Here is a 24826-nt window from a genome sequence, read left to right as displayed (position 1 = left end):
TATGGGACTAAATAAGATTCAGGGTTCCTGAGGTAATATGGTAAATTTTAGGAACAGGAAAATGCATAGTCCATGTGGAGTGTATTAACTTGATCACAAAAAAAGTGTTTCTGGAGAAGTGTTGTAGAATCAGGCTTAGAGGCAGGCCAGGTTTCTACTGTGAATATCAAGTTAAGAATTTGCTGCACCTTGGGGATAATGGTATATCAACTCAGATTTGTATTCACCTGAAAACAACATACCCTCAGGATAGTGGGTTAAACAGACATATGTTTATTTTTCCACATAAATAAGAAAGTACAGAATTAGGCAGCCCAGGGTCAGTTGATTTAATAGCTCTCTGAAGTCATTAGAGACTCAGTGTTATATCTTCGTGTTCAGCCATCTTCACAGCGATGTCTGCCCTCAAGAGTATCTTAAGATTCTAGACATTTGCTGGAGTTCCAGCAATATGGTCATATTCCAGCACTGAAAAGAAGGAAAAGGGTTGAAGAAATTACTCCTTTTGAAGCAAACACCTCAAAAAACCCCATGCAACTGCTACTTATATTCACTGGGCAGAATTTGATCACGTGACTGAATGTACCTGTAAGGTTTCCTGGGAAAGCTGGGTTTCTGAGCTGAGCACATTGTCTAGGACTTTATTTCTAAAGAATAACGAACAGACTAATGGACACTGGGAGTTATCTAGCAGTACCCCAACAAATGGTGTATCAAGAAATAGTTCTGAGTTGAAAAGGGACACCTGCAAAAGACTGCTTTTGAAAGATAAATATGGAAGTAATAAAAAGAATGAAATTGAATGTTGGGAGAGTCTGTAGTCAAGATGATTCATTTCTAGATGGAATATTGGAGATGTTGGACTAGACCAGAGTGGTAACAGATGAAGTAGAAAGGCAAGGGATTTTAGGATGGCCATAACAAACATGATTGATGGGGCTTGGTGAATTGACCTGCACAGAGAGAAAGAGAGAGGAGCCTAGACTACCCATGGGATTTAGAACCTAGGTGATTTGGAAGAATGAGGAAATCCACAGGAAAAGCAGAAATGGCAAAAATAAAGCCAACTTGTTGAAGGAAAGGATGTGTTTTGTTTCAGACATACTAGATTTACTGTGATGATGGAAAATCCAAGGGGAGATGTGGAAATATCTAAACCTTCTATGGGTAAGATTGTAGGACTGTAGCTCAGAAGATAATCTAATGTTGAAGGGATGGCTTTTGAGGTTTTTCATACACTTCCCAATTCCACTTGGATGTCTATTAGCCATCTCACATTTTATATTTCCAAAACAGAACTCTCAACCACCTGCACCCCCATCTAGGAGTTGAGGACCTCGAGAATGTTGGGCTGTTTTAATATTCATCTCAAAATACCAATGCACAGGTAAATATGCTGCAAATGAGTTAGATAAAACTCTAAAGCCAAATATAAGTTATTTGTATTATCTACTCTTTGAGAATAGTCCCCTCTGAATTTTGAGTTATTTCCTATATATAATCCACTCTTCAGATGCCTTCAAATTTAATTTAGCCATCTGCTTAAGGGGAAGGATAACCCATAAAAGCAAGGTGTCCCAATTTAGCCAACTTCCAGAATACTCTCCTCATAGACAAACTCAATTTTCCAAATACTAGCTCTGTATGCATCTGTTAATTGAGGTGTGGACAAGGTTTCTGCCTTTTCACTGGCTATGAATCTGATTTTCCCTTGACAGTATATTCCTAATGCCAGAGGTCAGGCTTGTGTTAACCCATTCTGAACCTGCCTTCAAGTGGTTAATGTAAGATCCCTAGAGCACAGCCTTGACCTTCACCTGAGCTGCATTTTCTCTAATTGGATTGGATTTTCCCCTTCATTCTTTTGTTCCTTTAGGCTCCAACCAGAGAAAAGAAGCCAATTGACTTCCTGGGATGTATTAATTACAACATGTTTTGGCAGACAACGTTTTGGTTTCCCATTATATTCATGTCATCTTCTTATTGTCTTATACCACAAACCATCACATAGACTAATTCTCTGGGAGTTTCCTCATTGCATTCAGTCAGGAGAGGACACCCTACCCCATGTGTGTGGAGAAACTCCTATGATGTCAAGTCAAGAAGCGGAGGACTCCCTTTCTACATTCCTAAAGGCCAGGAATACAGGTCATCCTACAGAAACTGAGTAAATGTTAGACCATTCTGTATGGGAGGTCTAGACTTTTTGGAAGAGATTGAAATTTCTTACTAAACCAGAAAGCTGGACACGTCAGAAAATGAATGAATTTTGCATGAAAATTTTCCAAAATCCAAGAGAGCCATCCTAGTAATAATGTCATACCGATGGACAGAGCTTTGTGGTTAACAACATGCTCTCACTTTATACTTCTCACCATCCTTTAGAATAGGCTTAGTGTATACTATATTCATTTTATGGGTAAGAATAGTATAGTAGGAGAGCTTAGTTACTTGCTCAAAGCTACCTGGCTAACTCTGTACCAGAGCTATGTCTTATACTCTTTCCACTCTGTCTTCTCCTATCCCTCTAGTGAAAACATGTGCCAATGTTTGCTTACCTGCCAAGTAGTACAGTACAGACTGCTCTAAGTCACAGATACGAAATATGCTGGATCCACTGAATTGAACTGCTGACCTGAATTAACTCTGCTCCTTTCCCCAATGCACAAAACAGCATTCCCTCCTCAGCTGCAAAACACCCCCAGTTGATGCTAAGATGTCACCAAACTACTCTCCATACCCCAAATCGTGCCATATATCTATATATACAACTCTGCACATAGTATTCTTGTGCTGGGTTCTTCCTCCCCCACCTTGTCTGCCTGCTCTGGAGCCTATTTTGCTTCTATTTCTCTGCTACAAAGTTTGTTATTCTTTCTTTATGACTCTCATAACAGAGGGTTTAATCATGTACTCATATTAATGAGATAACGGATCTAAAGAGCTAGCGCAGAGTGCAGGGCATCGTGTGTATTCGCTCAATGTGAACTATGATGATGACGATGATGGTATCTCTTCTATTAGCTTCTTAACTCAAACATAAAGGATATTTTCTCTGGATTTAGCACAATATATGCCACATGGTAAGAAATCCTTAGTAATTTTTAATTAATTTATAGGCTATCTATACAAGCATTATATAGCTAGTAATAAAGGTAACACTTATATTTATAATGGAGTGTGAGGAAGTGGGTATAACTAACTGTTGCCATGATAATTTTAAAGGAATCGAGCTGGATCACAGGCACAGAGTATTCATGAGCTTGAAAAGAGCTTAGCAAGTGTCTAGTTGGGTGGTTCTCAAAGTGTGGGGTCCCAACCAGCAGCAGCACCTAGGAAGTTTTTAGAAATGCAGATTTCCAGTTTCACCAAAGATTTCCTGAGATAGAAACTCTGTTTTCACAAGCCTTCTAGATGATCAGGAAACACAATAAAGTTCGAGAACTACTGTTCTAGTCCAATCATCTAACTTCACAGAGAGAACAAAGCCACAGAGAGGTTAGATGGCAGACCCGCAGTCACACAACTAGTTAATGTCAAAAATGTGGCTAGAACTGTAATCTCATGACCACTTGATTTTAATATTTCTCCCCAATGCTTTTTAATTCTTTTTTTTTAAATGTTCTTCTATCTCCAATTCATCATAAGATACTGTATTACAGTTTGGTGGCAGCTTGCAGTGCTTATCAGAGTAGCAGAAAGCCTTAATGCCAGGACACTGGAGTATGTTTTGGGGCTCACCCTATTACTCTCCACTTAGCTATTAGTGGCAATCCTGCAAGAGAAAACCTGCTATGACCCCCAATCAATCTCTTCTGCTCTCACTCCACCATGGCATCTGATTATGGCATGACCTGAAGTGACACGCTACTCTCCTTGAGCCTCAGTTTCCAGGTGAGTAAATGATGTTGCAAGAGTCCATTCCCTAATGCAGAATGGGGCAACAATGAATGGTTGCTATATTGTTACTAATAACAAGATTATCAACACCTCCAGGTTATTATGCTTATATGAAGACAATGACAGAGACATCTGTTGCTTGTGGAATATTCAGGTGATCATCCATATTTCCAGCCCAGGTGGGGTGATATATGACAAGTTCTGGCCAATGTGTTATGAGCAAAAGTGATGCTTTTCCTAGTTAGGCCAAAATACAAAAGAATACATGTTTTCTAAGGCTGGCTCAGCAAACTCCAAGGACATATGTTTGGTTAGGATAATGGAATCTTCATCAGCCTGTGATCTGTCAGCTAATGTGGAACCCAGCCCGAAGCAAACTTAAGTTAGATATGACATGACAAAAAATAAAGCTCTAGAGTGTTACACACTGAGATTTGGGGATTGATTTGTGACTACAACTTAAGCTATCTTATCCTGACTAAAACAACATGTTTTGCAAAATATATAGTGCTGTGAAAATGTAAGGCATTTTCATTTTAACTGCTAGCTTTCTAGCATTGTTCTTGGTTGTCCTGGGGAGAAAAATGTATTACCATAAACTAAAGATGAAAATTTAATTGCAAGGCAGAAGAAAAAGAAAAACTTGACTTAGGAATAAAATTCTCAAGCTCAAGATAGATAGGAAAAATCAGGTCATTTTCAGGGAAATCTTACTTGAATATTCTTACTTGAAAAAAAATCCTAGCCTTTTACTTGAAAAAAAAATGGAGTTGAGTATAAATTAGTCCTAGCCTTCCATGAGCTTTATAATCTAATTAGGCATTGGCAGGTAGTTTTTCCCAAGTGAGTTTTGTAGTGTGAGATCATCAGTTTTATTCAAATTCTTTATTATTTTTTTAATGCACTAAAATTGGAACAGGACATTTCTAAAGTGGTGCCAGTTTCTATGTAAGTTGACTTGCATACATTGGGGGTGGTTCAACTGAAGCTAGAGATCAGCTGGTTTTGACCTTTTCAATAGTTGGTATGTTGATTAGCTGGCAGTTCTGCTCTTCCAACCCTTAGAACATAACCAGCCTGCAGGAGGGGGTGGCAATGGCTGGTCAGTCAGAAAAGAGAATAATGAAAAGGTCAAAATGGGATAAGGACCAGATTTCACAGCCCCGATAACATTTAAAATTTCATCTCCTTCTTGCCATAGGACAAATGACAAGAAAAATTGGTACATGTGCTGCCTTCCCAGGGATAAGATTTCAACCAAAAATGTCTTGGAAAGAGCCAACGTCTTGGATTTGGAAACAGAGAAGTGAATACTTCTATATCTCTTTGAAGACAGAATCAAAACTTATAAAACCTGGAGCTTCTAAATGGCATGACCTAGAAAAGGCATTTATATGGAGAATACTGTTGAACTACTCTTGGGTGCTCCTAACTTAACACGAAAAAGTAATACAGAGTCCCTCACTCTGTGGTTATCCAAAAATGTAGGAATGGATTGCAGTTATTTGCATGGCCAAAGTGGAGAAGGAGTGAGTTTGAGGGCTCTAAAAGCAGAATCCACTCAATAAATGAACAGAGGTATGGGGACAGCTTTTATCCAGTGAAGTGGTAGTGGAATGAGGAATTACTTCATTTTACAATGAATAAAATTGTTGTTTTGAAGTTACAAAGTGTACTCAATCTAGTTTCCTTTTGAAGTAGTTCCACTGAAAATGTGTAGCATCTTTTCTGGGTACAGATTCCACAGAATCTTGTATCTTAGGAAACAGTTGCTGTCCCATCTTTCTTCCTTTGCCCCCCCTTCTCTCCCTTCCTTCCTCTTAACCCTTCCCTCCCTCCCTCCCTCCCTGCCTCCTTCCCTCCCTCCCTCCTTCCTTCCATCTCTCCTTCCTTCTTTCCTTCCTTCCTTCCTTCCTTCCTTCCTTCCTTCCTTCCTTCCTTCCTTCCTTCCTTCTTTCCTTCCTTCCTTCCTTCCTTCCTGTGGGATATATTAGTCTGTACAGCTGTCTGTGGATGTGTTTCTATCTTAAAGTCACTGGACAGTTTGGTCAATCTATAACATAAGAGAAGAAATGGCAGGAAGTTTTTCTGTGTTAGATACAGAACAAAAACAAAAATTAAAATGAACAAAAAGAAAACCTGCTGATTAGTCGTCGTTTTGTGGTTTTGTTTGTTTTACTTGATACTATTGACTCTTAGCCATAGAAGTTAGAGAATGTGTGCCTGACTCAGAATCCTTCCACTAATTTCCTGGGCCACTTGACCGCAAGTTCAGAGTGAACCGAAGTTTATTTGCACTTTCAATGTATGTGCCAGGCATTAATCTGGGAGCTTTTACATATCCCATCTCATTTCATTATTATAAAAGTTCGAAGAGGTTAGAATAACTATACTGTTGACTCTTGAACAACATGGGGGTGATGAGTGCCGACTCCTAAGTATTAAAAAATCCATGTACAAGTGTTGACTCTGCAAAAACTTTACTAATAGCCTATTTTTGAATAGAAGGCTTACTAATAAAGAGTCAACAACCCGTATTTTGTATGTTATTTGTATTCTATACTGTATTCTTTAATAAGAATAAGCTAGAAGATAATGTTATTAAGAAAATCATAAAGAAGAGAAAATACACTTACCATATTGTTCTTTATTCATTGAAAAATATCTGCATATAAGTTGACCCTGAAGTTCAAACCTGTGTTGTTCAGTCAATTGGAAATTCTGGTCTGTCTGGTATAATACAAGTGCTCATTTCCCAGTATCCCACCCAGTTAGAACTTCTTTCACTTTCAAAAGTGTCATAAATTGGAAAAGGAATGACACAGTCAGCCATCCTACCTAGGGTAGGTATTATGATAACATTCTATTTATAGACTTTTCTGGGTCATAATTCTTTACTGATAAAAATGGGATGCTTGAGCAAATTACATTAAGAGTCCCTCCTTGTTCTAATGGCTATGGTTGCTTATGTATTTATAGATAACTTAGCATCAAAATTTTCTGCTTTAAAAGGGCTCTACCGGGATCCCTGGGTGGCGCAGCAGTTTGGTGCCTGCCTTTGGCCCAGGGCATGATCCTGGAGACCCGGAATCGAATCCCACGTCGGGTTCCTCCCTCTGCCTATGTCTCTGCCTCTCTCTCTCTCTCTCTCTCTCTCTCTGTGACTATCATAAATAAATAAAAATTAAAAAATAAATAAATAAAAGGGCTCTACCTCAGCAATTTGTCAACACCGAAGAGGGGAAAGAAAATCCTCTACCCTAGTACAAGAAATGAGAAGTTTTAGGGCAATAAAAATGCCTATTGAATTTATATGCATTATGCCACAATATTGCCTGTGAACTCACCACAGTTTGTGTGAGATTATGCACTATATGCACAGCAGAGAGTACACCAGAGGGCATGGGTTGGAATGATATATACCTAAAATAAAAAAAAATTTATATATCTAAAATGATTTTTACCTAACATGACTGAGTAATAATGTGGCAAGTTCTAATACATTTCAACCTAGGATCATTATAACAATTAAGAATTATAAACCACTTCAGTTTTAAGTTACTTTTCTTATATCCTGTTTTTTTTTAATATGTTTCTAATGCTATATCTGGAACATAATCCTCATTTTACCCATAAGCAACCCCCTGGGGGAGATAAGATGCTGGGAAGCATGATGTAGTGCAAAGAGCTTGGGCCTTGGAGTAAAATATTTGAGTTATAATTTTGGCTGCCAGTTATTAAAAATCATGCTACTTAATTTTTCTTTGAGACTCAGTTTCCCCATCCATAAAACAGAAAGAATAATCCAAGTTTAAAAGAATGTTCTGAAAATTCAGTGAGGTTGTGCTGGTACATGGCAGACACTGAGCAAATGCTCCTACTTCCCAACCTGCCCCCAAAAGATGTCTATATGTAATGCATCAAATATATGCTGTTGTGTGAGTTATGTTTTTCTGAGCCTAAATCCCTCAGGATTTGATGGCTGCTCAAACACCAGTAGGTGGGATCTTACCTGGTAATGGTTTTATGACTAGCAGCAAAGGTGGCTTGGTTTTCAGCTCCGCCTTACACTGCCTTAGTTTTTAAGGAAAGATTCTCTGCCTTCTACAAGGCCGTCTGTAAGTTTATTGATCTTTCAAGGCTGAACATAATGTTCTCTTTACATGGGATACTTAATAAAGGCAATCTGTCACCAGCTCATGTCCAATGTATCCCCTCAAATGGAATTTATGTGTCTTTCAAGCTAGGAGAAAGCTAGGATCAGATCTCACCTGTGGTATTGGGTTCTGTCCTAGAAGCCGCACTTTGAAAGCATCACACGCGTAGTCCTAGGATTAATGGGCCTGGAAAGATCAGAGAGTAAAATCTTGAACAGCTGTAGCCACGGAGAATGTTTAAAAGGGTTTGGTATAAATGTTACTCTAATGGGAGCACATTGTTTGGCCTGAAAATGACCAATTCTGGACTAAAATGAGCAGGATATGCTTTCCTTCTGGAAACACAATACAGATAGAACAGAGAAGCATCTGAGTGAGAGACAGACAAAGAAACAGAAGATAATTCAAAGAAAATGCAGAAGAACCTAGGGAGAACAAATCATCGTCAGAATAAAAAGTAACAAGTAGCGGACATTTCACAGTGCACATCAGTATTTCTCTACAACTACTAAGTCTTGCTATTTCAAGTAAGTGTTAAGCACTGGCATCACAGAGACTGATAGTTTTTTGCATATTTCTTCTTCTTCTTCTTCTTCTTCTTCTTCTTCTTCTTCTTCTTCTTCTTCTTCTTCTTCCTCTTCTTCTTCTTCTTCTTCTTCTTCTTCTTCTTCTTCTTCTTCTTCTTTCTTTTGTTTGTGATCAGCGACAGTGTTACCCAATACAGAATCACTTAAGATGAAAATAGTAACATATGAGGAATCTGAGTAATGGAGTCTCCAATTGCTGTCTTGGTGGGAGAATGGCTTTTACCTTCCCAGAATCTCCGTCACCTTCCAAAGCTACCCTAAACAAAAATAATAATCTTTACTATGGACAATAGATTATTGCTTAATCTTAGGTGAAAGGTGAGTAAAATCATCTTTAGAGAAACTTATTACATTACCTGATTTGTCATACACAATGGAGGTAAAAATGTTATTTGTTAAGCAGTTAGAATTTTAAGACAAATCTTCTAGCTCCTCTTTCTAACATGATTGCCCCCTCCTCATTCAATCTCCACTAAAGACATTGTAAAACCATCATAGAATCTCTTAGACAATCTCCAAGCCTTCCATAGCATTCCCATGCCTTTGTACCAGTATTTAGTGGAAAGAAATTCAAAATAAATATCAAAATGTCTACTATTTATTTAATAAATATTTACTGAATACTGACTAAGTTCCAGGCACTGAGCTTGATACTGATTATCACTGCTTTATGACATCTAAAAATGTTCATTATCAACTTTATAGAAAATTGTATGAAGTTTTATCCTATTGTATGAATTAGTGGATTTAATTGAACCTCTTTCGTTTTTTTTTTTTTTTTTTTTTTTTTTTTTTTTTTTTTTTATGATAGTCACAGAGAGAGAGAGACAGGCAGAGACACAGACAGAGGGAGAAGCAGGCTCCATGCACCAGGAGCCCGACGTGGGATTCGATCCCAGGTCTCCAGGATCGCACCCTGGGCCAAAGGCAGGCGCGAAACCGCTGCGCCACCCAGGGATCCCTCGTTTTTATTTCTTTTTAAGATTTTATTTATTTGTTCACGAGAGACAGAGAGAGAGAGAAGCAGAGACATAGGCAGAGAGAAAATCAGGCTCCTCATAGGGAGCCCGATGTGGGACTTGATCCCAGGACCAGGATCACACCCTGAGCCAAAGGCAGATGCTCAACCGTTGAGCCACCCAGGGGTCCCTTATTTCTCTCTTTTCTTTTCTTTTCTTTTCTTTTCTTTTCTTTTCTTTTCTTTTCTTTTCTTTTCTTTTCTTTTCTTTCTTTTCTTTTCTTTTCTTTTCCTTTTCTTTTCTTTCTTTTCTTTTCTTTTTTTTCTTCTTTCTTTTCTTTTCCTTTCTTTTCTTTTCTTTTCTTTTCTTTTCTTTTCTTTTCTTTTCTTTTCTTTTCTTTTTTTACTTTCCTAAAGCCCCATTTAAATTTTAACAATGTTAAAAATAGTCATATCTTAATCATTGAAATTCTGATGCCAAAGTGGGAAAATTGCCTAACATTCCTTCTAAAATGTTGCTAGATATGTAACTCAAATACATAATGAGTCACCAACTAGATGGTAAGGAAATTCCCAATTATATTCTATGATGAATGATAGAAGGAACTAGGGATATTTAGAGAGAGAAGTAAATGCTCTCGATAACTATTTTAAATGTCCGAAGGGTCATGGAGTAAAAGAAAGATTTGGATTGTTCTAAATGACACTAAAACATAGAACTAGAGTAAGAGATAAAAACTACATTGAAAAAAATCTGTTCATCTGATCTATGTAATAGTAATAGCAAAGATAGAATGGACTATTGGAAGGCAATGAACTTAAGGATAGAGGAGGAATTTGGCAGAGAAGGTGTAGAACAGTTTCAAACATCAGATTGATGTGTGGGCCATAAATCCATTTCAATTCTGAAAGGCAATAATTCCAAGGAAACACAGTGAAGTTAAGGAACAAGGCATATAACAAGTTCATCTGAGTTACAGAAGATAGAAAAGTATAAAATTTAAAGAAGAAAATCCATACAGTTGTTAAAAGCTTTCTACTGGAGAAGTCCAAAATCAGACAGAGATGAGAAGACTGATGTCCCTCGAATAATACCTAATGCATTGGGATTGGGCAGCCAGGCTCTGGTACTATGCATAAGGCAAAGGTAATTGAATACTAAGAAAGAGACATACTGTGGTCCGAATAATATAAAATCTGAGCACATTAATATTTCTGTCAATTTAACCATGAATGTTATGGCATATGTGTCACTGGGAATGACAGAAGCTATTACTGAAATGAGATTAGAATCTTTTTGAAATATCAACAGAAGCATTATAGTTGGTAACATTCCCATCTAAAATAGATGACACTGATGCTACACAGTCAACATACGAGGGGGAATAGCATACAGAATTACAGACTACATTATTTTGTTCTATATTGATTTTTCCCTTAGGAGTTTTTGATTAGCTGTCAAATCAATTAGTTTTCCTCAATCCCCAGTACAATGTCAAATTTCTCTTGTTTTTTGGAGAGAAATGGGGGTATATCTGGTATCCTTTTTTTTTATTTTGACCACCAGGGTATAAATCTATTGACCAAATAAATGGGTAAATGAGCTGTGTGTAATGTCTAGTGTTGGAGTGGAGGGCAGTTTCTGTCTCATCTTTGCGGTATTGGGTCAGGGCTATCTTAATTTTCAGTTGGGTCAGGGTAGTGTGAGATCTGTGTTCCAGGTTTTAGAAACACTTAAACGCAAAATGTAGTAGGAGGTTACTTTGAATCTCAAATCTGCTTACCTCATCTTCCCCATCCGCTAATGGCTGAAACAGCATCAAGAACTTGCATTATTATAATGCTGCCCTGATGATAGGGCTGATACCAAACAAGTTAAATTTTTTGCTCTGGACCTTTTATGTAAATTTGGGGAGAATTAAAGCAGGAAAGCAGTCTTGAAAGCCATTCCTTTTATTGTAAGAACCGAATATATGAAATAGAAAATTAATTGTTTGACGTTTTTGGCCTTAAATGTGGAAGAGACAAAGCCTACAAGATTCAAAGTATAATATAGCAAGAACAGGTAGGGAATGTAAGCAGAGTTGGAAACTCAAAGAAATAATCAAAGGGAAATGCTAGAAATTAAAAATACTGTAGCAGAAATGAAGAATACTTTTGACAGGTTCATCAGCATGGCCAAGGAAAGAATCAGTGAATTCGAAGATATGTCAGTACTGCAAAAACTAAAACATGAAGAGAAAAAAGAATGAAAAAAAATGGAACAGAAAATTCAGGAATTGTGGAACAATTGCAAAGGGTGTAATATTAAGTGTAATAAGAATACCAAAAGGAGAAGAAAGAAAGGAACAGAAGCAATACTGGCTAAAATTTTCTAAAATAAACAACAAATACCAAATCACAGATCTTGGCAAGTACAAAAGAAAATCTACAATCAAGCATATCATATTCAAACTGCAAAAAATCAAAGACAAAGAGAAAACTCTTAAAAGAAGTCAAAAGTGGAAGAAACACCTCCACTTAGAGGAACAAGAGTAAGAATTAAATCAGACTTCTCTCCAAAAATCATGCAAGCAAGAAGTGAAGAAATATTTAAAAGCAAAGCACCCACAAACTAGAATTCTGTATCCAATGAAACCATCCTTCAAAAGTAAAGGAGAAATACTTTTTCAGACAAACAAAAATTGAGGGAATTCATTGCAGGTGGATCTGCCTTGTCAGATAGGCTAAAATAAATTCTTCAGAGAGAAGGAAAATGATAGAGGTTAGAAATTTGGACCTATACACAGAAGAGAAGAGCACTAGGAAAAGAATAAATGAAGGTAAAATAAAATATTCTTCTTATTATTCTTAATTGACCTAACAGGTAATAGTTTGTCCAAAATAATAATAGAGACAAGGTGTTTGGAGATTATGGAGTATCTATAAGTGAAATAAATGGTAGTAATGCTATAAGGGACAGGATGGAAGAACTGGGAATACTCCTGTTATGAGGTACTTGAACTACCCCTGAAGGGGTATGGTATTATTTGAAAGTGAACTTCGATTAGTTATAAACACGTGTTGCAAACTCAAGGGCAACCACTAACAAATAAACAAACAAAGAAAACCCCACGATATAGATATCATACCACAGAGTAAGGAAGATTATGACAGCACTAAAATTCATGAAATGAGAACAGAGCTTGGCCAAAGACGGGAGAAAGGGTAGATTAACAGGGATGCTCTTCAGTCCCTGATAAATGGCCCAGGCCTCAGCTGTGGTTGGAGATAAAAGAGATTAAAGAACCCCTGATAGAAATACCAGAGAGGCTGCAAGGATTCCAAAATAGAATGTATCATTTTCTAATCTGCCCTATGAAGGCTGGAAGAGCGTAAGCCTCCTAGAGAAAAATTCCAGGTCTAATATGGCATTTGAGTGATCAAGTAGCAACTGTGGAAGGAAATCAACAGATGGTTCTAAGGGCAGCTTAGAGCCCTTCTAACCACGACATGGCATGAGGAAAGCGGCTGGGCATTCAGAGTCCCCCAAGAGGAGCCTCATATTTGAGATTTGGAAGACACAGGTGTGTGGAATTTTTAACTGAGGGCCTTTGAAAGATTTCAGTCACAAACAGCAAGTGTAGCCTCATGGCTTCCACTAAATTTTAGCTTGTTTCCTCACAACTCCTCACTCTAATTCACGATGTCTCTGTCTCTCCTTTCAGAATTCAGGTCTTACTGTTAATAGCCTAATCTTCTTCACAGTTCCCAAGACTAATTGCAGAGTTGAGAGGATCTTATTAGCTTAGCTTCTTCCTGAGTAGAGATTTAGAGATTTCACAGCCACTGGTTAACCTAAGGATTGATTACTCTCAGGTCAGTTCTTCACCCTGGCCTGACTTGGTGGAGCTGGATGCAGGACCTTTAGTTGAGACTATGGCTGCCCAAGGGATGTTCCTTTAATCCCTCAGGAATTGCTGTATGCAAAGTGGTTTCCCTAAAAAAAAAAAAAAAAAAAAAGGTGGGTATGGTGAGTATAATAGTTAACCTTGACTTGGCTGGTGATAGATAGATAGATAGATAGATAGATAGATAGATAGATAGATAATAGATAGATCAAAACTATTCTGTAATCAATAGCCTATGGTAAAACTATTCTGTAACGCTACTCTGTAATCAGTAATCTATGATAAAAGGAAGTCAAAGTTACAAGAATACAGTATACTAAGGGTCAGAAGTTATGACGTTAGTATATTTTTTTTATCCTTTTCATGCCATTCCTTATAAAAGTCATGTCAGTATTAGTAACAATAAGAGCTAACATTTGCTAAATGCTTACCATGTGTCCAGCATCCTGTTAGGTACTTTATATAGAATAATTAATTCAATTCCCACAATAGTCCTGAGAGGTGGGTACTGATATCTCATACCACTAATAAAACTGAGTCTGAGAAGTTTCGTAATTCATACACATAAATTTTCTGTTTATAGGAGGCAACATTTACACATTTTTCTCTTACAAAATACCTCTGCTTGTACTTGGAAACAAATTCATTTGTGAGAGCAAAAATAAAAGTAATTTAGAGATAAGAAGAGAGAAAGAAACTAAAATAAGCAGAAGAAAAAAGCTTATTTTAGACATAGTACTTTTATAAAAACAATTAAACCTTAATTGGTTTCTGCAAAAAAGCTTAAGGAATCCTACAAAGCTTTAAATGAAACCTAGGACCCTATGAGATGTGAATTTTATAATCTTAGTCTGTAAGAGGAAGTTTTTTGGGAAATGGAAACGTTGGATTTTTGCTTGGTTCTGTAATTTACTGCAGACCCTTGACCAAACTCCATAACCTTTTCGGCATTATAGTTACCCCACCAATAAGCCCTCATCAAATTCTTTTATTAACATGGAATACTAGATAGAAAAGGACTCGATATTTTTGATGAGCAAACCTGAATCCTTATCCTGAAGACCAGAGAATAAGCATTATGCATATTATGTGACAAGGATGAGAAAGTGAGAAAGAGACAATCTTAGTGAGTCCTCAAGAAACCCTCTAATTAACATAATGAACACATAAGTACAATGTATGGCCTGCTATAGTAAGTCTTTGGTAAAAGTATACGAGAGCAGAGCATTATTTCTCTCCTCCCACCACCTTGGCCCATTGGTAAGGACGGATTGCATCTCCCATGCCAGCTCCCATCAGGTGTTAGCAGCCTGCAGTCCTATGTGGGAAGATCAGTGACTTTGGGCAGAGCAGGAGCAGATGTTGCAAATTACCAAGGATGTAGGAGAGAAAGGGCAGGGGTATGTGTGTTGAGGAAGAGCCCTTCAAACTCCAAGATGGCTTTGGAGTTACACTGAACTGGGTTGGAAGTCTTGCTGTGTCATTTAACCATGTGACCTTGGATAGCCTGAGTCTCTACATCTTTGTATATATAACAAAGTATCTAATTCCTACATTTTGTGTTGTGAGAGCTATGTTGTTCCATAAAGCACCTGCCCAGTTTCTGACAAATAGTAGTTGGTCAGTATGCGTTGGCTTCTTTGACCAGCAATCCAACCTTTTCAACTGATGACAAGGTAGCTGGGAGGTTCTCGGTGTGGTAATCATTATAAATGAGGATCCAATAATCATGCATCTGTAAGGACTCTAGACTCCTCTTCTGTGTGAAAACAACCCTCAATACTTACCCTAAATTTTTGCCTTTTCCCTTGCAACTTCGCACCTTACATTTATGTATTTTTTAAAGATATTTATTTATTTATTTATTTATTTATTTACTTATTTATTTATGTATTTAGAGAGAAAGCACATGCACATGTGAGCAGGGGGTGGGCCGAGGGAGAGACAGAGAGAGAGAAAGAGAGAGGAGGCAAATTTCGAGCAGACTCTGCCCTGAATACTGAACCCAAGTCAGGGCTCAATCTCAGATCATGACCTGAGCCAAAACCAAGAGTTGGACACTCAACCAACTGAGACACCCGGGCATCCCACATGTGTGTATTTTCTTATCATCTTCCTCCGTTTCTCCTTTCCACATTTGTCCTCTGCTTTGTGGATTTGCTAAACCAGTCAGTGGCACTAAAGTTTATTTAGGGACTCAATACAGAAAACCTGGGAAACAAGAGTGCCTTGGAAGGCTACCATTTTGATCACAGGAATCTGAAGTCTGAAGTTATGAAGGAAAGACTGTCACAAAGTTGCCTTTCCAGAGAGCTGATGGTTTCTCTGAAGAACCTTGATCTTCCTGAAGTTAGGCCCATCACAAGCTCCCAAATCACCATGGAAGTCTTGAGTAGCTATGTTGAAGGCCTTCAAATACCCACGTTACAGTTTAGATCCATTGTATGACTGAATAAATGGAACCAGCCAAATGTTTTTTTTTCCCCCTTTCCTTTGTATGTGGGTTCCCTTAGACCTCCTGGCCTCTCCATGCCCTTTGCTGCATGCATGAACAGAAACTGCCTCCCAGAACAGATCTGCAAAGGATTTTTCTGACGAAGGCAACCTGAGGTCAAGAAACCACACAGCTGTCAGCTCATAGTTACAGTCTGAGAGGAAAAGAAGCCTGAGGCTTGGGTTTTAGGCTCCCACACTGTTAGCCTCCTCCCCACCATTTCAGTTGAACAATAACCACGATTGATAGAAGAAAGAACAAAGCGACTTCCCAAATATTTCTTTCTTTTCTTTTCTTTTCTTTCCTTTTTTTTTTTTTTTTTTTTTGCCCAGTATGCAATGCTTCCTGTTTCTCTAGTAATGAAAATGTGTTCATCTGTCAAACGGAAAGCTGCCCCACTGCTTAGGTGCAGAGAACTTCAATCACAGCAGCTGCTGCGAGCAGACCAAGAGCCAAGCTCCTCATTTGTTTTGGCTAACGCTGAAGAATCAGTTTAGGCATCCCCTAGAACAAAATGGTGCACGGGAACAGAGCCAAGCTATGGAAGAGAAGCAGCAAAGTTGCAACAGATTATTTGTCTGCTAAAACAGAAGGAGAAAGATATCAAAACCTGGATTCATTTGAGTCCAGCCTCCCTAACATATTCTCTATTTGCAACACAGATGATTTCCTCTAATATCATTCAACAGGTGCTAAACTGTAGCTTTTCTGGAGATTAATCGTTGCAGCCTTGGCAACAGAGAATCAGGAAGTGTCAAGGCGGCTCCCAGAATTCTTTGGCTATTTCTGCTGGGGACTCAGCATGGAACACAACGGTGTATTTTGTAGGTGCTTGTTAATGGTGGTCATGATGAGGAAGATATCCTCGCCCTCTGCATTCCCAAAGCACCACATTGATAGGAAATTATGTTTGCTTTTGTGACTCTTACTAAAGCTGTAAGCTTCTTTAGACAAGTCTATCTTTTACTTAACTCTTATTTTCAGGCACTAGCACATAGTAGGCACTCAGTAAATACAGGTTGAATGGTTTATTTGTTGAAGTAAATTTGCATGAATATATAGCGTGCCCATCTTTCAATTTTGTTAGGGAGGGTTTGAGTAAGTACGGTCATTTTGGGCAATTTGTCAGCACTGTTTATCTTAAAAGTTTCATGTACATTTCTATTTTCATCCATTTGAGACAATGACCAAGGCCACACAAATGTAAATTATTTAATTGGGTCATTAAGCCAAAGCCATTTTGGGACTCAGTTGGCTAGCTAGCTGAGAAAAAAGTAGAGCTGAGGAACATGACATGACTTTGCTTTTTTCCCCCAGATTTATCAGAAAATGGCTAACTCCAAAGTCCCATTTGAATATTGTAGATCTGATTAGAGAAGGGGAAAAATGAAGCCAAACTCCAAGCAGGACAAAAATGAAATTAAATGGAAATTTCAAAACACTTAAATAGCTCAAAAACTTTAATGGTGTATCTCCAATCTGGACAGCTTTCAAAGGACTGTTCTCAAATTGGTCAGCCTGTTCTGTATAGGCTCGTGGCCCAGGAAAGTTCTAAATTAGGTAACTCTTCAGGTCAAGATAGACCAACACCTAGCAGTAATAGCAGTGGGTGTTGTAGTGTCTGCCTGCATTTCCAAGTCTCAGGTTATGTGGTGATGTGGAGTGAAAGAGTGGATCATGCCTAAAACCTGGAGTGTGTCCAATGTGTGCTGAGGGACTGGCTAGAAAACTGAGGGAGGGTGGACCCTTAGCTCTGATATAAGCTGGTAGTTAGATCTTCCATCTTGCATGACTACCAAGACCGCATTGCTGGCTGGGATGAAGACCTAGCAGGAGTAGCCTCCTCCATAGAGTCAAAGATAAGAGGACTAGTGTTCTTGCTCTACCGCTGGACTCAGCCAGGGCTGTCTGGACCCTCCACGGAGGAGGAGGAGAGAATCTAATTTTCTTTGCCTTGTCCCATATATCTCGTGCTTGTTTCTCTGAGCCCCGGCCTCCTTCCACATTATTTCAATAGTTAAGATAGTCCATTTATTTTGTTTGGCACATTGTATTCCATACACAAACTTATCTGATAACATTTGGGTGAACTTATTAAATTTAGCAAAATATTGGAGTAAGGTTGTTTAGTTCTCTGATACTATATGGTTTGATCAAAATGATTCTCATTTCATGTTGCTTATTTCTGTTTTCCTACAATGGTATGGCATCTTGCAACAAATGAAAATAGTTAGACATCCAGGTAATTTAAGTCCGTCTTATCAAATATTAGATTTGGGAAGAAGAGGATAATAAAATAAAAGTTTATTATTTCCAGATGGGTATTTGGCATTGGGGAGTAACAGCCTATGTAGGGTAACATTTTAAGAATTAACATTATTGGAGCAGAAATAGAAGAATGATATGATTCTTCGGCATAAATGTGATATATATGTCAATAAGCATTAGATTGAAATAAACCAATTTAATTTCCAAAAGCCCATTGAACTTAACAGAAAATCCTGCATAATGCATGCAAGCCTGTGACATTGCCCTGTAAACCACTCTTTGAATTACTACTGAAATTTTCAATCCAGCCCAACCAAATGCATTATATATGCGTGTGTATATGTGTGTGAAAATACGAAGCCTCTGAGACCAAAGGTCTTAAACAATGTAGCAGGTGTCAACTTTGCACCAAGACAATGGTGGGAAACCTAAATCAGAATATTACATACTTAAACCAATTTGTTCCAGTGAAATACACTCAAGTATCAAATGTTTATTCAAAGAGACACCCCATATGCCTTTCCTATGGAAAACTGTCCTTTATTTTCCCTCTTTTAGGTATGTTCCAGTATCCCAAAGTATGTCCTTAAGACTGAAGCTTAGCTATCTATGGTATGGGGACAGGATTGGGAAGAACTTGACCTAGTTCCTTCAGGGATTAGTTCTTGAACTCCTGAAAAGCGTATTTGAAGTGCCTTACAAATGGGTGAGAATTCTTGCCTGATATTTGAGATTGAAAACCTGTGATGGGAATCCGTTTGGACTCTGGAACCACAACTTGAGACTATTAACACTGGATGCCTCTTCATAATCACCAGGCAAAATCTGCTTGTGAATTTGATTCTGACATGATTGGCCACTTGGAATACAATTTAAGATATTGGACAACATCTATTTGCCTTGATTATCATGTGAAGGCTAGAGTCGAGCTAAGTGAAGCAGACAGTCCTCAACTGTTAATGTATTGCGACACCATGGGCCCCTCTCCCCATGTGGGGACTACATGACTCTTTGGGTATAATGCATTATAATGACCAGTATGCTTCATTATCAGAAAACTTTATTTAAGGGATCCCTGGGTGGCTCAGCAGTTGAGCATCTGCCTTCTACTCAGGGCATGATCCTGGAGTCCCAGGATTGAGTCCCACATTGGGCTCCCTGCATGGAGCCTGCTTCTCCCTCTGCCTGTGTTTCTGCCTCTCTCTGTCCGTGTCTCTCATGAATAAATAAATAAAATCTTAAAAAGGAAATAAAGAAAACTTTGGTTGAGACTTGACTTTACTTATACTTAAATCTTAAGCCAGGGACCTTTAGGAGGTCAACCACTCTGACGTTTTCTACACTACAACAGCAGTTCTCAAACCTTTCTGCCTCAGGATCCCTTTACATTCTCAAAATTATTGAGAGGCCCAAAGAATTTCTGTGTTTGTGGATTATATGTCTTGATATTTACTGTATTAGAAATGAAAATTAAACTTTAAAAAATATTGATTAATTTAAGAGTAACAGCAATAAACTAACTCATGATAGGCTAACATAAAAACATACTTTTAGGAAAAATAACTGTATTTTGCAAAAATAAAAAGAACTCTGTTTTACCTTTTTTCCCCAGATCTCTTTATTGTTTAGTAGAAGAGAGCTAGTGTCCTGAATGTACATCTGCAGTTGATCTGCAGTGATATTACAGTTTGTGTTGCCTCTGGTAAACTCCACAGTACTTTCAAGAGAGTGGGAGTGAAAAAAGCACAACATTTTAATATTGCTATGAAAGTAGTTTGGACCTCATGGACTGCCTGGAAAGGGGGCCACCCGGGGGCCCCCAAACAATGCTTTGAGAACTATCATCTTTACAAGTAAAATGGAGGGTAACAGCAATGATAGTAATTACAGCCAGTATTACTTAAATCCTTATTCAGTGCTTGTCTCTAGTTTCGGTGTTTTTCATACGTTATTCCATTTAACCCTTGCAACAACCCCAGGAGGGAGATATTACATAGCCTTTCTTCATTTTCTAGATGAGAAAAGCAAGGCAGAATGAAGTTAAGTGACTTCTCCAGGGTCATATAGCTCATAAATGGTGGAGCCAGGGTAGGCACACAGAGAAGGGATGGTGCTGTTACAAGACCAACAGTGATGGTGGCGGTGGTGGTAGTAGTGGCAGTAGTAGTTATGGTAATAATTTCACACTTATGAAGCACTGAGTATGTAAAATGCTAAGTGCCAGACACGGATTATCTTTTTGCACTCACAACAGATCTATGGTATGTGCAGTGCTATGATCACCATTTTATAGATAAGGAAATGGAGTCTTGATTAAGGTCATTTTTGGTACATAGGAAAATTATATAATTTCTCTAACTCTACAGTTTTGCTATTATGGTAATTAAATTGGAAATTAAGCTGAAATTAGGAGAGATGGGCTGAAGACCCATTTAACTGGCATCAGGGCAGAGTAAGACACAGTTATATCTGCAGAAGTGAATTTTCCCAAAGAGTTCATCTTCACTACTTTGTAGGCCCAAACTAAACTGGTGGAAGAGATTACTATGAACATTAACTTTGATTCTGTGCTTTCCTTTGGAGATACTTCGTAGGCTATGGAGGTGGGCAGGCCTCTTTTTCCTTATTAAAGAATCCCAGGGTGCTTTATATGCTGTATGTGGGCTTCCTTTTCGAAGTTTGTAAGTCTTTCATATTTTTTTCTGTCTTCTCCTTATCAAACCAACAGCATTTTTTTTTTCTCAGAAGAATCCTTGTACTTGTTTCTAGCCCTCTCTCGATGCCCTTGTAACTTACTGGTCATGTTCTGGCTCTTAGGAAACTAGGCAACCTAATTTGCTGGCATTGTGGGTAAAAGAAGAGCAAAACTTGTCTGAGTTTATGGACTCTGCACATGTTTTGATTGTTCTAAATGCTTCCTCTGCTCACTTTCATCTGATTGGCCCTGCCCAGATAAATGAGGTCGCTAAATAAGCATGCCCATAGAAATGATATGCTACTGAGGGATCACAACTTTTGGTAGTTTGAAATTTTAATGCCATTTATTATGAAGACCATTTGCTTATGGGTTTTCTTTTTATGTATTTTTACATTTGAGAGCTCTGCTCTTAACTACACTTTTAAAAATCCTTTAGAGGAAACCAAATATGCCTTGTTCCAGTTCCAATAAGGTTGCTTTGAATGTTTTGAACTTGTAGTCATGGTTGAGATGACCTAATTTAAAACACATTTGGAAGTTCAACTAAGCCTAACCTAGGTAGCTTCAATGTTTTCTTGTATGAGTTCACTTTTTTGTGGTTGTTGTTGTGTCTAAATTCATGCCCCAGTGTTGTTTATGTTCTTCTGTCGCTGAGATATATCTCCAGGAAAAAAAAAAATAAGAAAGCTACCAAAGAGGGAAAAGAAAAGAAAACAAAGAGAAAGAAGGAAAAAAGAAGAGAAAGAGGCAAAATGTGAGCAGGGAAAGAAAGACAGAACATGATTTTACTAGATGAAAATCAATTGAATAAACAATGATAGGTGCTAAGAACTGGTCTAAGGGGTGGACATGCAAAGCCTTTGAATCACATGCATAATGAAGTTCACTCCTGCCCACCCACCTAAGCTCCTCACCCACTCCTCCTGGCCTTGTAATATGTGTTCCATGATTGTCCAATGGCATATTGTGGCCTTCCTCCAACTCTATGCACATATGGCTCCTCTGCTTTGAATGTCTGTATGACTGCCACCTTTTTGTTTGTGGGCGAACTCTTAATCATCTTTCAAAACTCAGCAGAACTGTCATTACTCTGAGAAGGTTTTCTTTTCTCTTTCATTTGATTTCACCCCTTTCTTCTTTGTATCCCTACTTTACCTTCCAGAGTATTCTTCACACACACAAAAAAACATTTGTATGTTTGCTTCTCCACTGATTTGCAACTCTTGGATAAAAATTTCTGCATCTTTAGACCTATATGATGCTGGACACGTATAAGATGAACAATACATATAGAGTAAGTTTAAATTTGAATTATAAAAGAGTTCCTTTTTCTAGGAGCCCACCAAACCTGTGGCAATACAGATTTATGCATGTTCTAAAAGCATGAATGCATTGACTCTAATTAGATCATCTAAGAAGCATTTATACAACTTAGGTCTAGAATTGAGAGGCATGTCTACTAATATCAAAACTCTAGCTGACCCACAAATAAACCTTCACATATATGAGCAAAGATTTTTTTTAAAGATTATTTATTTATTTATTCATGAGAGGTACAGAGAGAGAGAGGGAGAGGGCAGAGACACAGGCAGAGGGAGAAGCAGGCTCCCTGCGGGGAGCCCGACATGAGAGTCCATCCTGGGTCTCCAGGATCACACCCTGGGATGAAGGTGGTGCTAAACCGCTGAGCCACCTGGGCTGCCCTGATTAAAGATTTTTGATAAGGGTACCGAGACCAGTCAATGGGGGGAAAAGATAGTCTTTTCAACAAACGGTGCTGGGAAAAGTGGATATTCACTTGTAAAAGAGTGAAGTTGGACGCTCACCATGCACTATACAGAAAATTTAACCCAAAATAGAACAAAAACCTAAACATAAGAGCTAAAACTGTAAAACTCTCAGAAGGAAACATGGAAGAAAAGCTTCAATAACAATGGATTTGGCAATGATTTCTTATATATAACACCAAAAGCATGGGCAGAAACAAAATAGATGTCAGACTACATCAAAATTAAAATTTTTGTGCATCAAGGTACACTATCAACAGAGTGAAGAGGCAACACATGGAATAGGAAAAAATATTTGCAAATCCTGTATCTGATAAGGGATTAATATCTAGGATACATAAAGAACTATGACTCAGCAGCAGCAACAAAAATCAATCTGATTAAAAAATGGGCAAAGGACTTAAACAGACATTTCTCCAAGGAAGAGAGACAACTAGCCAATGAAAGACTCATTATAGAAATGTAAATCAATACCATAAAAAGAGATACCATTTTGCAACCATTAAGATGGCTACTATTACAAAGTGTAGGGGTGGGGTGGGGAGGTGAAAGTAGGTGTTGGTAAGAATGTAGGGAAATTGGAACTATTATGCACTGAAGGTGGGAATGCAAAATAGTTCAGTCATTATGAAACACGGTATGGCTGCTCCTCCAAAAATTAAAAATAGAGGGACGCCTGGTGACTCAGCACTTGAGCGTCTGCCTTCGACTCAGGCGTATCCTGGAGACCCAGGATCAAGTCCCACATCAGGCTCCCTGCATGGAGCCTGCTTCTCCCTCTGCTTATGTCTCTGCCTCTCTCTCTCTCTCTCTCTCTCTCTGAGTCTCTCGTGACTAATTAAATAAATAAATCTTTAAAAAAAATTAAAAATAGAGTTACCATATGACCCAATAATTCCATTTTGTGTGTGAGTGTGTGTGTGTGTGTATCTCAAAGAAGTGAAAGCAGGGACTTGGACAGTTTATTTGTACACCCATGTTTGTAGCAGCATCATTCACAATAGCCAAAGGTAGAAACAACTCAAATTTCTGTCAACAGATGAACAGATAAACAAAATGACATATAATTAAATATTATTCAGCCTTAAAAAGGAAGGAAATTCTGAAACATGCTACAACAGGGATGGATGTTAAATTCTAAGTGAAATAAGCCAGGCACAAAAGAACAAATATTGCAGGGTAACACTTAAATATGAAATATCTAGAGAATTCAAATTTATAGAGGCAGGAAGAGGTGGTTGTCAGGCCCTATGGGGAGGCGATGATAGGGAATATTATTTGGTGGGTGCAGAGTATCAGCTGGGAAGACAAAAAAGTTCTGGAGATGGATGCACAATGTGAATGTACTTAATGTCACAGAATTGTACACTTAAAAATTGTTGAAACAGTAAGCTTTATATCATATGCATTTTATCACAATTTTAGAAAATTTTAAAAAAACAAGCACACATAGCTCTGCTGTTACCACCTATTGTTTATTTGTTCTCTTATAGGCTGGATGCATGAACATACTGAAGAATCTGGTAAAGATCTGACTTCAGTTTAATTATGTTAAGTAAGGCAGGCAGGAAGGAATCAACCTGCTGCCGGCCCATTGGAGGTCCACTGACAAAGCTCAGCAAATAACCCAAGTGAACTGACTCCTGGCTCCTGGCTGGTGGCTCCTGGCTCCTGGCTGGTGGCTCCTGGTTCCTGGCTTTTAGCTCCTGGAACTGAGCAAAAGCCCAAAGGCTCTGCCATTCCCCAGTGAAAAACAGGTAGACACTAGGAAAGGGTCTGAGCAGATCACTCTGCTGATTCCAGACAGACATCTGTGATGTGATTTGGCCATTGTTTCTCCTCCCGGGACTGCTGAGCTCCTGCACTTCCTAGGCTCATTAAAAGTTATAGTTCTATAGATGAAAAAGAGAGAAACTCATCTGGCTGTAATTCAGGACTGAGAAGAGAACCTCCCCTTCACCCTACCCGGCAAGCTTTCCGCCTTCTTTCTCCACCCAAGAAATTCAATGAACTGCTCGGTCGGAGATTTCTTTCCTCCCCACCACCATTCCCTAATGAAGTGCAGGTGCATATGCAGCCCACCGAGA

The 24826-nt window shown here is 38.4% G+C and overlaps 1 long non-coding RNA gene across 2 annotated transcripts in view; it reads right to left on the bottom strand.

Annotated features, from left to right (window-relative positions):
* Window positions 1–252: 252 nt before the first annotated feature.
* The window catches only part of LOC106558788, a 110135-nt gene continuing 85561 nt past the window's right edge, over window positions 253–24826 (bottom strand). For both annotated transcript variants that reach the window (XR_005359131.1, XR_005359130.1), the window contains 2 exons: window positions 8172–8243; window positions 253–468 (listed from right to left, as the gene is read on the bottom strand). This is a non-coding gene — a long non-coding RNA (uncharacterized LOC106558788). The remainder of the gene's footprint in view (window positions 469–8171; window positions 8244–24826) is intronic.

Source organism: Canis lupus, chromosome 5 (assembly GCF_011100685.1).
Source record: "Canis lupus familiaris isolate Mischka breed German Shepherd chromosome 5, alternate assembly UU_Cfam_GSD_1.0, whole genome shotgun sequence".
Classification (NCBI taxonomy): Eukaryota; Metazoa; Chordata; class Mammalia; order Carnivora; family Canidae; genus Canis; species Canis lupus.
Note: the sequence above shows the minus strand (reverse complement) of the source record. Positions and strands in the feature narration are given on the sequence as shown.